Here is a 17,773-nt window from a genome sequence, read left to right on the forward strand (position 1 = left end):
ACCCGCGAACCCCCTTATTTTATTTTGTCATTTTCCAACTTAATAGTTTGGTAACTATATTCTAATAAGACGGACTAAGTGCTATATATGTGCTGGATATTCGACAGTGGTTTGCATTTAATATATATACGAATTAATGAATAGAGATAATATGAGTTATTTAATAATCTGAAGGGATTCAGCAACATAAAATAGAGTGGTGTACATACAAATGGGCTTTATCGAATGGATAGTGCTAAAATTTTGAAAGATGATGAAATTTAAATGTGCAAAATATATATGGAGACGGAACCTTATCTTAAACTGTATATTGTCATTTGTTTAATTTTAGGTTCAACCTTTATTGTCTCCACTGCGGTCAAAATTGATAAAAACGTACCGTCAACAATTGAAAGACTAATTTTATTTCATATGATTTTACAATGGTAGGCTGATGAATATAGGCAAAATACCATTAAAAGTGCGCATAGCTAATCAAATGCCGCTGCAGTCAAATAGGTCAGAACATACCGTCAAAAGTTGAAAGCCTAATTTGATTTCATATCATTTTACAATGGTAGGCGGATGAACATAGGCATGATTCCATTAAAAGTGCACATAGTTAATTAAATTAGTTACAATAAATGCAACGAGATGCATAAATCGCGATCGGTCACATTTACATTGAATGGAGGCCAATCAAATGTTGAGATGAGGTGAGAAGATTAAATTAAATAATCTTCTTCGTTGTTGGAATTTTTGGTCCTCAATGCTCTTCGACTTTGTATTTATTTGGCTTTTTCAACTATTTTGATCTGAGCGTCACTGATGAGTCTTGTGTAGACGAAACGCGCGTCTGGCGTATAAAATTATAATCCTGGTACTTTTGATAACTTTTTACACCACTGGGTCGATGCCACTGCTGGTGGACGTTTCGTCCCCGAGGGTATCACCAGCCCAGTAGTCAGCACTTCGGTGTTGACATGAATATCAATTATATGGTCCTTTTTGTTATAAATTTTCTGTTTACAAAATTTTGAATTTTTCGAAAAACTAAGGATTTTCTTACCCCAGGAGTAGATTACCTTAGCCGTATTTGACACAATTTTTTGGAATTTTGGGTCCTCAATCATCTTCTACTTTGTATTTATTTGGCTTTTTCAACTATTTTGATCTGAGCGTCACTGGTGAGTCTTGTGTAGACGAAACGCGCGTCTGGCGTATAAAATTATAATCCTGGTACTTTTGATAACTTTTTATAACTCTAATGAAAGTGCACATATTGCTCAGCTTAAATTGTTGATAAAAACTCATGAGTTCCCTGAACTAAAGAATTATAACACTTATTCGTGAATATTATAATAAATTTGCATTTAAGGGCAAAATGGTATTTATCACCATTATTATCATCTCCAAAGAAGGAGCTAGTCCAATTTTCATTTCGGATTTTATATCACCTCCTATATCTTATTTGCAGTTTTTGATGTATCATAATGAAAACAAACATTTGTTTAGTTCCAAAAAATTTTAAGATGTAAAACATTATATAAGTCGGTAATTCAACGTTTTGCAGAGGTTTTGCACTTAATAATGTGTGAGTAAATTGATCTCCTAATGCAGTTTAATTATCACGTTTAGGTCAATTTTAAAATAAAATTAAAATCCTTGTACTTTTGATAACTAATTAAGCATACAAATAAGTTTAAAATGTTTATAAAGAGGAAATCCTTCTATTTCATAATCATAGAGTAAAGTAGGTTATACAACTTTGACAAAGGTCCATATGAAAGTTAACAATAAGATTTGGATAACGTCTTCTTTCCAATCATGTTAAACAAATGCTATACGCAAATTATATAATCGGAGTTAAGGTTTATTCTGCACAGTTTTGTGCACTGGTGGAATGTTGTGTGATGATATAGACGAGAAAACGTCTTCAACTTGTCCGTTTTTGCCTTGCAGTTTTCTTTTTAAGAAATACACTGCAGTACTTAAGCAGCTTAGTGCAAACAGTGAACTTAGAACACCAGCAATCACCATATCTGTACTCAAATTTTCGTCTACGATATCTGTATAAAAAAATATAATAAATAGCAAATTAATATCAAAGAAACAGCACTCATGACGGTCAAACATTGTACAATATTTCTGAAATAAAGACCTATCAGTGATATGCTTTCTCTTATAATTGGAAATAATGGACATCAATCTCTATTTCGATGAATTTAAAAGATACAAATATAATACATCTGAATGTATTAACTTAAAAGTGTATTTTAGTGATTGTCTTGTTCAATGCAAAATCGTATCTCGGAACTAAATATTATTTCAAAAAATTGAAAAACACATACTGTTTCATATGACTTTGGTAAATTTCAACTGATGATTTATAAAATTCCTATTGTAACTAATTTATAGTTACCTGTAGCTGAGGCAGATAGGGTTTCGGTTTTAAAGATCGTTAGCAACTGTATGATTGTAACAAAATATCATTGATAGTCTAGCATTCTAGTAGATCGCAAATAAGTTAATGATTACATACAGCATTGAAACAAGTTAAAAATACATAGAATTAATAAACATAATATTAACTTAATATATATTTAAACTCAACTCTTTTACAATTATCGAAACACTCACCTTTTATATATGACGGTGTTGTACGCGTTGGTGTTGTTGTTGAATGTCTTGGTGTTGTTGTTGGCGGTAGCTCTGTTGATGTTGAAAGTCTCAGTGTAGTTGGTGTCTCTATTGTTGTTGTGGTATGTTCTGGTGTAGTTGTAGACGTAGAGGTTGTAGATGTAGTCGTTGTATTAAATTCCTCAAAGGGTTTAGCTAAATCTTCATCAATTTCACCATCACCATCATTGTCTTATTAAAACATGTGTTATCATATTACTTTCTTAAAAAGGTGTATTTAATTATTTTTTTTTGTGTATATTTATTCATATTTTATGTATTTAAATTCATAAAGAAAGTGTCTCTCATTATTGATAGTTATGATAAATGTAATGAAGGTGAAGAGCTGGTATAGCATTACTGCTAGTGGTACTTTATTAATATGTGTATAATTGTTTAGTTTCTTTCTTTTCAAATAGTTCTTCTGTAATATGAGATACTATGTCAAGTTAACACATCAGTATATTTTATCAAAATGCATTAATTACTACATGTAATAAAAGGAATTCCCAATTTGAAGTAATTTATGCATTTATTCTGGTTTATTATGAAGGTAATTTTTTTGGGGTTAAATATTACCACTGTTGCTGGATCAATCATAAAAGTCAAAAACATCAACATTGGGCTTCTTCTCTAGTATATAAATTGTTCAATAATTCACCAATGATTAACATTATTGTTATCCGACAATCGCCTGATCTATTTATTGCATCTTAAAAAGCAAGTACATGATGTATTCGTCAACAATGTGAAAATTGTCCATTTTATTTACTATTCATTTGTAGACTATTTTCTTACAAAGCACTGAATCTTTTATAATTTATTGTTAGAACGATTTTGAACTTGTAGATTTCAAAACCAATAATAGCTTTATTGGGTTATGGTAATCGTGTTATTAAAACTATTGATCATTAGTCATGTCGTCTTAAAGTTGTGATTTCTTACTCTTAAGTATTAAAATTGATTTACAAAATATCAGTTCGATTTAAATATCAATTTTATATTTTATAGTCAGATTTTAAACGTATCAATTAATTTTGATATTACAATTAGAAATGACCGTTAGAACTGACAAGTTGTTTGTTGAACTGTTTAAGATCATCGATTTGGTATCCGTGTTTATTTTGAGCTTCCAAAAACTTTATAAAAAAACAACAAAAACAACTTTTGGATGATTTGTTTATGCGGAAATGCGCAGATTTAGCATTGAAATCAGTCACATACGTTATCGTTTTTGTCTTAAACACGTTAATCCTTATCGTAGGAATCATACTCTTATAGAAAACTAAAATTACCTGTTCCATCCTGAAGTTCTTCGTCTATTAAACCATCGCAGTCGTTATCGATTATATCACCGGGGACAGTTACACTTGGTGTACAGTTCTGCAATAAAAAAAAATATATATTTGATGTAATTGATTGAAATGCAGGATTAGTACAGAATAAATCCCAAGACATCTATCCATTTCATTATTGTGTTTCCCTGAGATTAACCGTAAAGGTATACATGACCGAGGGCCTGGTCGGGTTTACAGAACAAAAAATAAAATCCATAACTTGAAAACAAAATGTATTTAAAAAATAACAGACAAAAGCAGGAAAAACAATCAATGAATATTTAATACTTGTTAGAAATGTCGACTATTTGAGAGTATGTTTTATTTTATTGATAATTGTAACTGACCAATCAATATAAATTTTATATTAAAGACAGCAAGTATGTGTTTAAAACTTACACTATTTATTGGTGCTAAGCGTTGTCCCGATGAATATCCATACGAATTAAAATCTGCAATACCAGTCGACACTGCTAAAAACGTAACTATTGGATTTACGTGATATATAGTGTGAGCACCTTTCGTTACACTGAAATCTGTTATTCGCAAGTTTTCGCTCCCATATACTGGACTCCAAGTTGTTAAGATATTTTGTCCATCCAATCTAAGGCCAGGAATTTCAGATTCAGAAATCACAATAGTAAGAGAGTGTTCGAATGGGTTAGTTGGATAATCAATCGTTGTAAAGGTGTAATCTGCAGCAAATTGTTCAGTGGGCTGCAACAAAAGCATTGCTGGGTCACCCTTATTTAATCCACAGCCACCTGGTGCAAAAAAAGCTATAGCAATTGGCTTAGTACTTGAAACTAGTAGAGAAAGATTAAAGTTCTGAAATAAATATCTATCACCTGGTTGGGAAAGAATGACTGGGGCTCTTCCAGTTATATCAACTACCGTGTTGTTTTCACTGGCAACGATTTTAAAGTTAATTAGCCTGTTACAGTTTGGCATATAGATAGTTGCAAATTTTTTTCCGAACGTTTCAACGGGAGTCATTTGGGATGAAACGTGATCACAAGCACCTCCACCTATCCAGGTACATGATGCCCCACTTACTACAGTTATGGGTTTGTCAGTAGTGATTCTCGTGCCGGTATAGTCTTGTCCCCCAAATACATGAAATGTTTGGTACATATTCATAGTTAAAGTCAATGTCATACCTGTGGTATATGTTACATTATTATATGTTATCGATGTCCCATCAGCAATAAGAATATCAACAGTTGTCTGTTCTTCCGTTGCAATAATCATAAATTCTGCGTTCTCGTGCCAGGTAATAACATAATAATAATTACCAAGTGTATCAAGGGGAAATGCAGTAAAAGCGTCTGTTGTAAACTCTTCCTTGTTTACAGCAAATACAGCTATTTCTTCATCCGATATAATGTCTATGCCTTTGTTACTAAACACAGTTCCTGGACCACCTTGCAGATTTCGATTTAGTGTAACTTTTAAAACTTGATGCCTATAAAGGGTAAAAGTTTGAAAAAAATTAGGATCAAAAAGGGGTGCTGAGACATTTACGGTAACAGTGCATGAACAATCAGTCGTGATGAAAACCTCCGGTACAGCTGTGGGATAGTTGTACATAAAACCAAATATAAAATGTCTGCCTTTGTTGTCTTTACCTGTAGAAAGAAAATAAGGATCTAAAATATCATATCTCATAAAAGAAGTTAGCAATATTCAAATCATATAAGAAGACAGACGTGGTACCGCATGAGAGACAAAAAGACAATTCTTCTTCCAAGTCACAATGTACAAAAGTTAACAATTATAGGTCAAAGTGCGGCCTGCAACACAGGAATATGGCTCCCATTAAACAGCAAGAGATCCCAAAAGACTAATGAAAAAAAAATCAGTCAACTGAAAAACCAACGGTGTGATATTTACGAAACAACAACAAAGAACCACAACAACAATTGACAACCAATAAACAACATTATAATTACTATAAAAGAAGTGAAACAAAAACTATCTTTTCCAGCATTAAAGTCGACACGATGCAATGTTCAATGACAAAACATTTGTAGCTTTTTTTCAATGCTTTCCCGAACAATAAAAGTCGACACGATGTAATAATCAATGGCAAAACATGTGTTGCTTTTTTTCAATGTTAATATTCAATAATGATGGAAACAGTCTAGATGAAAAAAATGACAATATAAGAAGGGAGGTCATCACACAAGATTAAGAATACAAAACATCATCTCACCATGCTCAAATTGATTGAATTTGGATATGAAATACCTTTAACTTAAAAAGAGAAAAATTAACGACACATCATTGTTAAAATATAGTATGCTTTTTAGTGCAAATTGAATTAACGAATGTCATAGTGAAGATATATATACAACTTGATTTGATTTGAATGAATATAACAGAAAATTTTAAAAGATCTACGTTACATTTTGTTACTTATTATTGTTCATCAAGGTAATAACAAACAATGAGGTAAGCAATAATATATGTAAGCTGTATCATTAACGAACAATGAATTACCTTCTGTACAGAAAATTGATTGCAGTTGCATACAGCCAATAACAGTGAAGATCACAAAGCGGAGCAACTTCATCCTTGTCATCTTGATATTCTATTATTACTGTAAGTGCTAAATCGGACTATATATATATATGTGTGTGTATCAAAGCCATAAAAGTGCCATATGAAATTATACATATCAAGCAGAATGGTTAAGACTTAGGTGAATCACTGAAATTGGAAAAGGAAGTTACAGCTCCGTTAGTACAAAACAATCTCATAGTTCTTCCTCGTCATAAAGTCATATTCCATAGTGTCTGTAAAAATATACATATTATTCACAACTAGTTTACACTATAATAAACGTAATGAAGAACAGAAACGCATGTCTATTGATTTTTTTTATAGAATATTCCTGTGAATATTGCATAATCTATATGTTATATATATAATTAGAATAAAATATAACTATGACAGTTCCATTTATTTACAGATGATACTAATATTTTAATGTAGGGAAATATGTGGACCTGACCACATAGAAAGAAGGCATGTGTTGATGAGGTGTACTCTTATAAGATCCATGTTTTAAATGACAAATCATCGCTCCACATTGTTGAACATCCCACGAATTAAATGAAGTTATAAGTGACATATGTTGATGACTAGTTAACTCAAAGATTATTATTTTCATGTAAAACAGATCACTCCGAATCAATGTACATTCCCTGCATTAAATTAAGTTCTCCATTAGGTTCTAAGGAGTCAGTAAAAAAAATGTCAATAGTGTTGATTATTAATTGTTTTTACAGAAAAAAAACGCATTCAAATGGTTAATTTTGAAAAAATTACCATTATCATCTATCCATATTATATTCATTTTATACGATATTATGAGATTTAAAGTCTAAGCAATAATTAATTTTTTTTTTCACGCAGACAATCACATACAGTAGCACCAACAATCATGAATTTACATATCAGTTTAATTTTAATAACTTCATTTTAGAGAATAGTAAAAACTGCTAGTTTTGCATGATCAAGCAATTGTACAAAATCTGTTTGTCAATGTATATAATATAAACAAGGTGAAAGACCTAAATTACTTCATACTGCTTTTCCAATTACGTTATAAAATAAGAAAAATAAAAATAATTAAAGTGTGTTTATCTTTATAATTTGTAAAACTTTTACATTTTGAAATAAGTGAACAATTGATAATAAATATTTCTAAGTTTATACTTCAGAACAATGTTTTTGCGACCATTTTTCGTGTGATAAGTTTTTCTCTTCCTTTCGTCCTATGTCTGGTCTTACAAGGAGAAATACCATCTTTAATTGTCCATATTAATCTTTCTAAGATTTGAAATGTTTAAAGAAATTGTGCAGAATTTATCTTTATTTCAAACAATAAAATATTTGCTTAAGTAAAATTTTATTCGGTTAAGTACTAAAGACACTATAATAACCATCACTGGAAGGTACTGAATCATAATTTGACCTTTTTTTCTCAAAGTATGTTTTATTTACCGTAACATTATTTTATAAGTTTTATAAGTTAACCGTTATAATTATAATTGATTTCTAATCACCTATCAGTGTCACCAAATGGATATATAAATGAACTGAGTGTATGATATATGAAGAATAACTGAACTCTTCATTCATGAGTTTGTCCCGAAACATCTGTCTATAAATAGACTGGTCATAAATAAGCGAACCGGTTTAACCCCGCCCAGTCAAGTGAAATAAATCAAGTAATAAAAGGTGACTAATTTGTTAACAATAGCTAATCTTTTAGATTTATACTTTGGAACAATGGATTCTAGACATGTGTTCGTGTCATAATTTTCACCCTCTTCCTTTAACTTGTCGTTTACCCATCGAACTAAAAATGAAGGATACAACAGATACAGCTAAATCTGCCTCATATCGTGACTTACATCTAGAAATTGACAATGAGGGGCGGTTGTAAATAAAACTTTACGACAAAAGAGATGATTTCAGCTTCCCAATTATGTGTAGCAATATTTCAGCAGCGCCTGCATACGGAGTATATATCTCCCAACTTGATACGATATTACCATGCTTCTATTTCCTATGATGCTTTCCCTGATAGAGGGTTTCTGCAATATCTTTTCCCTTTTCACGAATGTGCCCTACCGAATTAGACTATTTACCGGGGTTTTAATGACATGAATAAAACAAAAAGTGCCACAATTGGAACAGAATCTGCATCCACTGCCAGAGCACCCGAGATCACACACAGTTTTCGGTTGAGTTCATGTTGCTTAGTCTTTTGTTTTTTTATGTTGTGTTTTATGTACTATTATTTGTTTGTTTGTCTTTTTCTGATTTAGGTATGGAATATTTTGTCCCTCTCTTAAGTCTTGTACGGTTACACGTTTATCGCTTCTTTCGCTATTTGTGCGTTAACGTAGCATTGGAATGACAAAATGTAAATTCAAGTTGGTCTTTCTAATTTAATTGCCAAATTATACTTTTGACCCCAATTTCGCGGTTCACTGAACATAGAAAATGATAGTGCAAGTGTCAGGTTTAAGTTTTTGGTCAAGATAGTTTTTTTATTTAGTTGAAGTCCAATCAACTTGAAACTTTGTACGCATGTTTCTTATGTTATGATATTTGTAATTTAAATGCCAAATTATAATTTTTATCTCAATTTCACGGTCCACTGAACATAAAAAATGATATTGGCAGTGGGACATCCGTGTACTATGGACACATTATTGTTTTTCTACTGCTTTAAGAGTTTAAATAAAGGCAACTGTTCTTTACTGCTATTCAAAGTAATTAATCGATGGAATAAAAAAAAAATCCGTGAGACACACGAAAATCTAGTGAAACACATCGACTATGAACAGAAAACGACAAAACAACAGAAAGACTGAAGTGCAACAAAGGCAAACACCGACATTCATAAAATAAGATTATTAATGTTCAATATCTGGTTGTTTTTGTATTTATATAAATAAAGTCAATGACCAAGATCACTCCATAATACTTATGTCAATTGTGCAATAAACATTTACATTTATAGCTTTTAATCACTTATTCGCAACAGTTTCCTTCAAGTACCATGCCATTATAAATATATGTATATATATAAATTGTAATTCATTTTTGGTTAAAGATAAGTTTGGAAGTAAGTAAGTATTAATAACAGTGTTGATAGAGCATTAAAGTATAAGTTTTAGACCAATACGTTTTCCTTCTGACTATTCCTCTTCCTTCTCTTGTAAGCCGGTCAAGTTTTCCATCATAAACCATAGGAAATAAATGTGTATTTCCAACTGCAATACAAAGTTTGATCTTAACAAAAATATCATAAGACGAAGAATACGGACGAGCTCAATGAAATATAACTCATCTGTTGTTAACGATAGTATGAACAGTTTTCTCGCTTAACAAACAAACGAAACATTTTACTATGAACATAATCAAAAAATTATTCTTATAGTTCTATTAACGGATGCTTTCTTTATTTTCAACAGAACATGTCGACCAATCAGAAATGTCTAACGAACTAAGATAATATATAGACTGCAGCTATATCTTTGATAATTATTTTCAAATATTTGTGAAATTTATCGTTTGCTAGAAGACCTGTACAGCAGTTTGTTCCCGGCCTGTTTTTTTTTTGCTACCTTTGTTTGTTAGCTGACTCGACAACGTTACAATAAAGAAGCAGTACAGTTTCCATTTAACAGCGGTATCCAAATTATTCAGATTAGAAACGTACATATCATATATTAGTTATTGTAAGTTACAGTTTAGAATTTTTGGTCCTGAATGCTCTTCAACCTCGTACTTTTATTTTGGCCTTTTTATTTATTTATTTTTCGAGCGTCACTAATGAGTCTTTTGTCACGTTTGGCATGATTGCAAAATTAATCCTGGTATCTACGATGAGTTTATTTTTAAAAACACTTTTTTTAATTCTCTTCTGCCGAGAGTTTTTTCTCAAGAAATTCAAGAATATAATTTAAAAAGAACCATATCCAGTAAAAGATAAATGTCGTACAAATTTGAGACTTTTTGTCATAACCACTTCGGAGGTGAGTATGAAAAGTTTCAGAGGTGAGCAGTCTAATATTTGATTTTTATTTCGGGGAAACGGAAGGAAAGGGCGGTGAAATAAATTTAAAATGAATTAGGATTGATCCTTTTTTTTATTTAATAAATGAATGCAGGATGGCCCATTCTTTTTCTCACTTCCGTTTTGAAAAATTATCAATTTTTTTTTAAATGAGAAAATTATTTAGTTTGTTAACGCAATCGCCCAAATATACTTTTTCGAAATCAGCACTTTCATATAAATATATAAAAGTTATCTGCAAATCAGGAATCAGACAATATTCATTGTTATTTTGTCAACTAATTGACCATAATATGGTTTTTTTTATAATAAAATTGGGTATCAGAATAAAAATCCTCAAACTAATAGCCTTCGGGTAAATCAATTTAATTGAAAAAAGAAGATCTTAATAGTTCAGAATAATTTGAGAGTGCTTCCTTGTTGGTTAGTACTTTAGTACTGTGTCAATGAGTGCATGTGAAAATATATATATATTACACCTTATATATTTCAAACATCTAATCTAAACGTTCAGGCGCTTATGACGAAAGCTATACACATTAAGGGATAATGAAAAAAATCACCCATAATCTTTTTATTTAACTTAAACATTTTTTTCTTTAATAATAGTTTACAAACTTTTACTTTAAAATGGCTTTTCGTGGATAAATCGTAATCAAAAACTCTCAAACTATTTTTGACAGTCAACCATAGAAGCCTAAAACGTACAACTAAAAAACGGTAGCTTAGTTGCAGTTTGTATTCATGTTAAAATGTTGATAAATAAGAATGATGGTCAAGCTTTGAATAAACTTTTCTTGTATTTGCATATCCTATGTTCATGTGTGTCATATTTTTTTCGTAATTTGTTTTGTTATAAATTATGCCGTAAGTTTTCGCAGTTGAAATAAGTTACATTTTTGAAATGTTATTGCCGCCTATAGGGTAAAGAGATTTTTTCTCATGGTTGAAGCCCGTATGCTTCCAACAATTGTTTACATCCATTTATTCAAACTTAGTGGATAGATGTCTCATTGGAATTCATACCACATCTTGTTTTTTCATTAAGTAATTGCATATTGTAGTAATTGCCAAACATCAGATTCTGATCGTATAACTTATATGAATTTCAATTATTTCATATAAAAACAAAAATATGTGGTATGATTTTCAATGAGGTATCTATTAATCAAAGTTCAAATTAATGACAGTTATCCAATGATTCATAAAACCTACAGAAACTAGAGTTCTTTGTGAAGTTTTTAGTGTTATCGTAGGTGACCAAAATCAAATTCTGGATGTGCGTAAAATATGTATGACGAGTTTTGACAAAAAACATAATAAACAAAAAACATATCTTTCTCTTCCTAGCCCTCTTCTTAAAATCAGTTTTTCATTTATTTTTTTCAAAAATATTTTCTGATGGTTGTCTAATGTTTTTTGTTTTACACGATACATTACATAGGGTTATATACTAAGTATACATTCATTTAATTTTATCTATACCTATATATAATTCATTTGCTTCTAAGATTGAAGGTTTATAGTTATTTCAAAAAACTTTCACACGAAAAAAAATCATGCACTAATAATGTCACATTGCACGTACAAATTTATTGGTTTTTAAAAGATATTTCAAACTATCATTTTCCCATGATTTAGCCATTACCAGATATCAAGTGTCTATGTGTAAATAAGGCCAAGAACTAAGATCACTTCATAATCCTTGTCAATTGGGCAATAAACAACAATTTTCTAAATTTTGAAATACTCTTTTATAGAAATTTCATTCAAGTATCATAAACTCATTGACTTGCGCTTTATATGCATGTAAAATTTATTTTAAGATTTGCAGTTGTGAAGAAGGTGATAAGTCGGTTAATAAATCTTTTGAAGTCTATTTTTCAGATGAGTTCGATACTTTTGTCTGTGTCATAAGTTTTCACATTTTCTCTTTCTTTTAATGGTTTAAGAAGCTGTTGAAGGAAAGATGTATGGTCCTTTTTTCGTTGTTTTTATATTTGAAAGTAACCATTAATTATTATCGTTAATAATTGTTAAACTATATATATATGATTGAAAGTCATCTTGTTAAGTTCTAGTTACAAAAGCTTTGTTTATTTTAAGATGAATATGCTGATGACGATGTCGGACAGCTTGAGGGCGGACAACAGTATAATATAATACAGCCATCATCAGTTTAAGAATTCTGCTCCAATAACAAACAATCATTACATTATACAATGGCAATGATCAATAAATTTTCATAGTAGTACTATTTTTTTTCTATGTTAAATACATTTAATAAGGCAAACATTTGAACATTTCCTTTTTTTTTAGTTTCGTAAATTATTTTTTACCTTGACATTTCGGTAGAGAACAATCACTGCGAGAACATTTTTTTTATTTGAAAAGTTGGGAACACTGAGAAAGTACATGTATGCTCCGTTTCTTGTGTAGGAATCACGACTGGAACAAAATTCAGTGAATTTCCTTACTATCGTATATAGAGAGACAAATTACCACAACAATCGTTCAGCCCAAATTAAAGGTCATGTACAAAGGACCTCAATCAAAAGACTTTAGGTGTTTATTGTGTATGATAAATGACCTATATCATCTACGCATAATGTTAAATTAAAGAGGAGAGGAAACCCGTATTTAATATCAACCTCATCCAAAGTGTATGTGTTACGACAATTAACAAATAGTTAAACAAATGTCTTCAATATCTTATAAAAAAGAAGAAGTAATAAAAATGATCAAAAATCTAATGTCTTCATTTTATGAAGTACAGTCCCTCCCGTTAGGGATTTAGTATCATACAATGATAAAAAAAAAAAGCATAACCCATGTCATGCAATCAACTTATTTAAGAATGATTGTGGGTTGTTTTTTTATGTAAAGACCCTGTAAAGGAATGTCAGAATATATAAGCCAAAATATGCCATTCCTAATGACCTGAACACATTTCAAGGCTGGTTTACAGTTTTCAATTATTACGTCTTCGATTATGGTTGAACATTTTCGTTCGGTTCTAACTACGCCTTCAACCTATTCATTTGAGAAGTTCGCTACTCATGTTGGTTTTTTTTGGTTTTTTTTTTGCCAGATATTTGGAATCATCTGGTTTTATCGATATAGTACCATTTTAAAAAATAAATCCCATTGATCTGAATGTTTATGCGCGTTTCGTTATGCGTTTATTTTTCTACATAATATTCAGGGCTCGACATTACCGTTTGTCCGATTGTCCGGGACAAGTGGAAATAGGTGTCGGGCAAGTAGATTCATCATACTACTTGTCCGATGGGACAAGTGAAAAAATCGATGTCAGATGTTAATAGATCAAATTCAAGACTTATATATTCCTAAAAATATGAATGATTGTTTTATTGATCATACAAAATGAAATAAATATTCATTGATTGAACCAGAGACATATAAACTTGTATAATATGTCTCTGATTGAACGAATTTGAACATGCTGGCAGCCATTAACCATGGAAAAATAAGTAAGGGGAAGGAAACCAATGTAAATGTCTTCTTAGTATAAGCCTCTTGAATTAGGAGCACCTCCATATTCATGATATGGAGTTTTACCTTAACTCTTAAATTTTTAATTAAAAAGTTTGTATCATTTGATTTTGCTTTTAGGCATAACATTAGATTAAATAAGGTTTTATTTAATAAGATCTATATGTTAAAATAATAAGTTAAGATGTAAAAATTAAATAAAATCTAAAAAGGCAGATGTTTTACTAAAATGTTTAATGTACTTCATGATTATATATCAATGTATGTAAAAATCAAAATAAAATGTAAAATCTTGTTTGGCACCATCAATAAATTAAAAAGGTTTATTGTAAACAAGGTGCTACCACTACTTCAGAATGAATATAGGTCCATGAATAGGAGAACCTAGTAGTAATAATAATATGGGAAGAGATATGATTTAATGATCGACACATGATAGTGACAATGAGTCAGAGAGCTCAGTCTTGCAAATAAGCCTTCAGTCTGAAATAATAAAATGAATTTTGATGTGGCATTCATATAACATAACAAAATGCTCCCTATATTGATCTTTATTAGGTACAATCAAAGGGCAAGTGTTATTATTGCCTATAACATACATGTATAATCAATATGGAGGATTTTCAATTATAAATTCGGACAAGTGAGTTAAGAGTTCGGACAAGTTGATTTTCTTTCAACTTGTCCGAAGGGACAAGTGAGAAAAAATGATAATGTAGAGGCCTGACATTGACAAGAGGTATAGAGGTAGGGTTGAGATATCTAAACATGCTTAACCCCGCCCAAATGTTGCACCTGTCCAAAGTCAGGAGCCTCTGGCCTTTGTTAGTTTTGTATTATTTTTTATTTTTTTTTTTAGTTTCTTGTGTACAATTTGGAGTTTAGTATGGCGTTAATTATCACTTAACTAGTATATATATTTGTTTAGGGGCCAGCTGAAGGTCACCTCTGGGTGCGGGAAGTTCTCGCTGCATTGATGACCTGTTGGTGACCTTCTGCTGTTGTCTATTCTATGGTCGGGTTGTTGTCTCTTTTACACATTCTCCATTTCCATTTTTATCTTTGTTAATTTATGTTCATTGTCATGTTGCTTAGTTTATTTTGTTACCTATTTTAACATCAGATTTCTTTTGAACTGAGTTTATCAGTGCTTATTTATGGCGTGTTTCTTTATTCTACATTTGCTAGAGGTATAGGGAAGGGTTGAAATCTCATAAAACATGTTTAACCCATCCCCAAGTTTCTGTCTGTTCAGGAACTTCTTGTCTTTGTTGTTTTGTTTTTTTTTCAATTTTAGTTCATTTATATGTTTTGGAGTTTAGTGTGAAGTCCATTTTCACTGTACAAGTACAAATAATTTATGTTTAATATAAAAATAAGAATACATTCTGTATATGATATGATTGCCAATGAGACAGCTCTCGACTTCAGATCAAATCACACTGTTATTAAGAACAAAGTATTCAAGTAGATATAAAACGATTACTAAAAGGTGGTACCTTAGATAAAAATTATATTACAATTTAACAGTATGTCCAAAACAAATTTAATGAAAACGGAATGTCTGATATTAATTAGTCAATTGCTTCTAGAGCATAAATACAGGCAACAGTTGTAAACTGATGGTCAAAAGTAATACATCGATAGAGTGAAAAACAAACCCGGGTTACACACTAAAACCGAGGGTAACACATTGACTTTAAAAAAAAAAGCAATGAAACAATTGAAACACTGAAGTGCAACAAAAATAAACGCCAACAAACATATAAAGTTGGACGATACAAAATAAAAGTAAAAGTAATAACACTTGTGTGTTTAACCATTGCAACTTAAAAAGGACCATGTTTTATTTTCTTGTTGCGGATAAAATCATTAAAAATATTGGACTTGACCAATATCTGGTTGCTTGTGTATTTGTTTCAAGTAAGTCAAAGACCCCACACACTCCATAATACTTATGTCAATTATGCAATAAATATTAATTTTTACAGCTTTTGATCACTTATTCACAGCTATTTCCTTCAACTATCATAAAATCATAAATATATATTTATATATAATTATAATTCATTTTCAGTTCAAATATCATTTGGAAGTAGGTTAACATTTATAACATTTGACTGGTATCTTCCGCCCCTCTTTTATACGTGTGGTAATAAATCATCTACATATAGGGAGATGTGATTTGAGTGCCATTGAGACAACTCTCCATCCAAATAACAATCCATAAAAGTAAACCTGGTCCAGTAGTTTCAATTTTAGGTCGATACGATAAATTTCCCTCTCTCTCTCCCTTCCTCTTACATGATTATCATATAAGCTGGTCAATTTACACGAGTGTCACTTTCTTTTCCTTTTATGTAAATTTGCGTACCACCCAAGGGACTCATATAATATAATATATCTATCGTTATCGATATTATAAGACGAAATTCTGCTGGCTAAATAACGCAATCGTTATATTATACTATAAAAAAAGGATCAATAACTTATGATAATATTACTTTTTACGGAATCTATCATTCATGTATACAGAACAGAAGTTTTTTTTTCAAATGTTCGACCTATCCAAATAGTGCATCAAATTAAAAAAAAAGGATTTTGGACTGCAGATCAACATTTTCGAATTATTGCAGATACATGCATTTAGAAAGTAGCTCCGAATGGAATGTTTTTCTTATTCTCACTGGTACTATTGAAAACGATATATAGACAGAAAACCCTATCCGTATTAAGCACAACTTTTGGTCCAAAGTGCACTTCAACTTTGTACTTGCTTTTGCTTTCGTATTTTTTTCATCTGAGCGTGCCTGATTGGTCTTGTGTGAACGAGACGCGCGTCCGGCGTATTAAATTCTAAACCTGGTACCGTTTGTTAGCTATTATTTGTGTGTTCCTCTGTCCTATATATTCTCCCATTTACCAGTATTTGCCATAAAACCAGGTTCAAACCACCATTTGTTTTCTTAAAATGTCTTGTATCAAGTCAGGAAAAATGGCAATATATAATTTGTATAGTTCATTTCTGTGTGTGTTACATTTTAATGTTGTGTTTCTGTTGTGTCGTAGTTCCTTTCTTATATTTGATGCGTTTCCGTTTTAGTTTTTAACCGGGATTCGTTTTTTTTTTTCTCAATCGATTTATGAATTTCGAACCGCTGTATACTACTGTTGCCTCTATCTATATATGAAAGGACAGAACATATTCAGAATGAAGAGTTCTACCTTCTGTCTAGATACATCAAAACTGTCAGACGAGTTATATCCCCTGTAATGAAATTTTTGCTTCTGTATTTGGCGTTGTTGCATATTATATTTAAAACAAATATAAGATAAATAGAAATAGGAAGTTGTGTTGTGAGTGCCAATGAGACAACTCTCCATCCAAATAACAATTTAAAAAAGTAAACCATTATAGGTCAGTGTACGGCCTTCAACACGGAGCCTAAGCTCACACCAAACAACAAGCTATAAAGGGCCCCAAAATTACTAGTAAAAACCATAAAATAGACACTTAAAAGAGCAAAAGTAATCAGTAAGACAAAATCAAGTCAATCTTCAAAACTAATCAGTTATTACAAGGAGTAATCTTCCTAAAACGACATTCTTTGCATATTATCTTAAACCTATAATTATTAGAGACGTTCTAAGTTGCAAAACT

Source organism: Mytilus trossulus, chromosome 5 (assembly GCF_036588685.1).
Source record: "Mytilus trossulus isolate FHL-02 chromosome 5, PNRI_Mtr1.1.1.hap1, whole genome shotgun sequence".
In the NCBI taxonomy this organism is placed as follows: Eukaryota; Metazoa; Mollusca; class Bivalvia; order Mytilida; family Mytilidae; genus Mytilus; species Mytilus trossulus.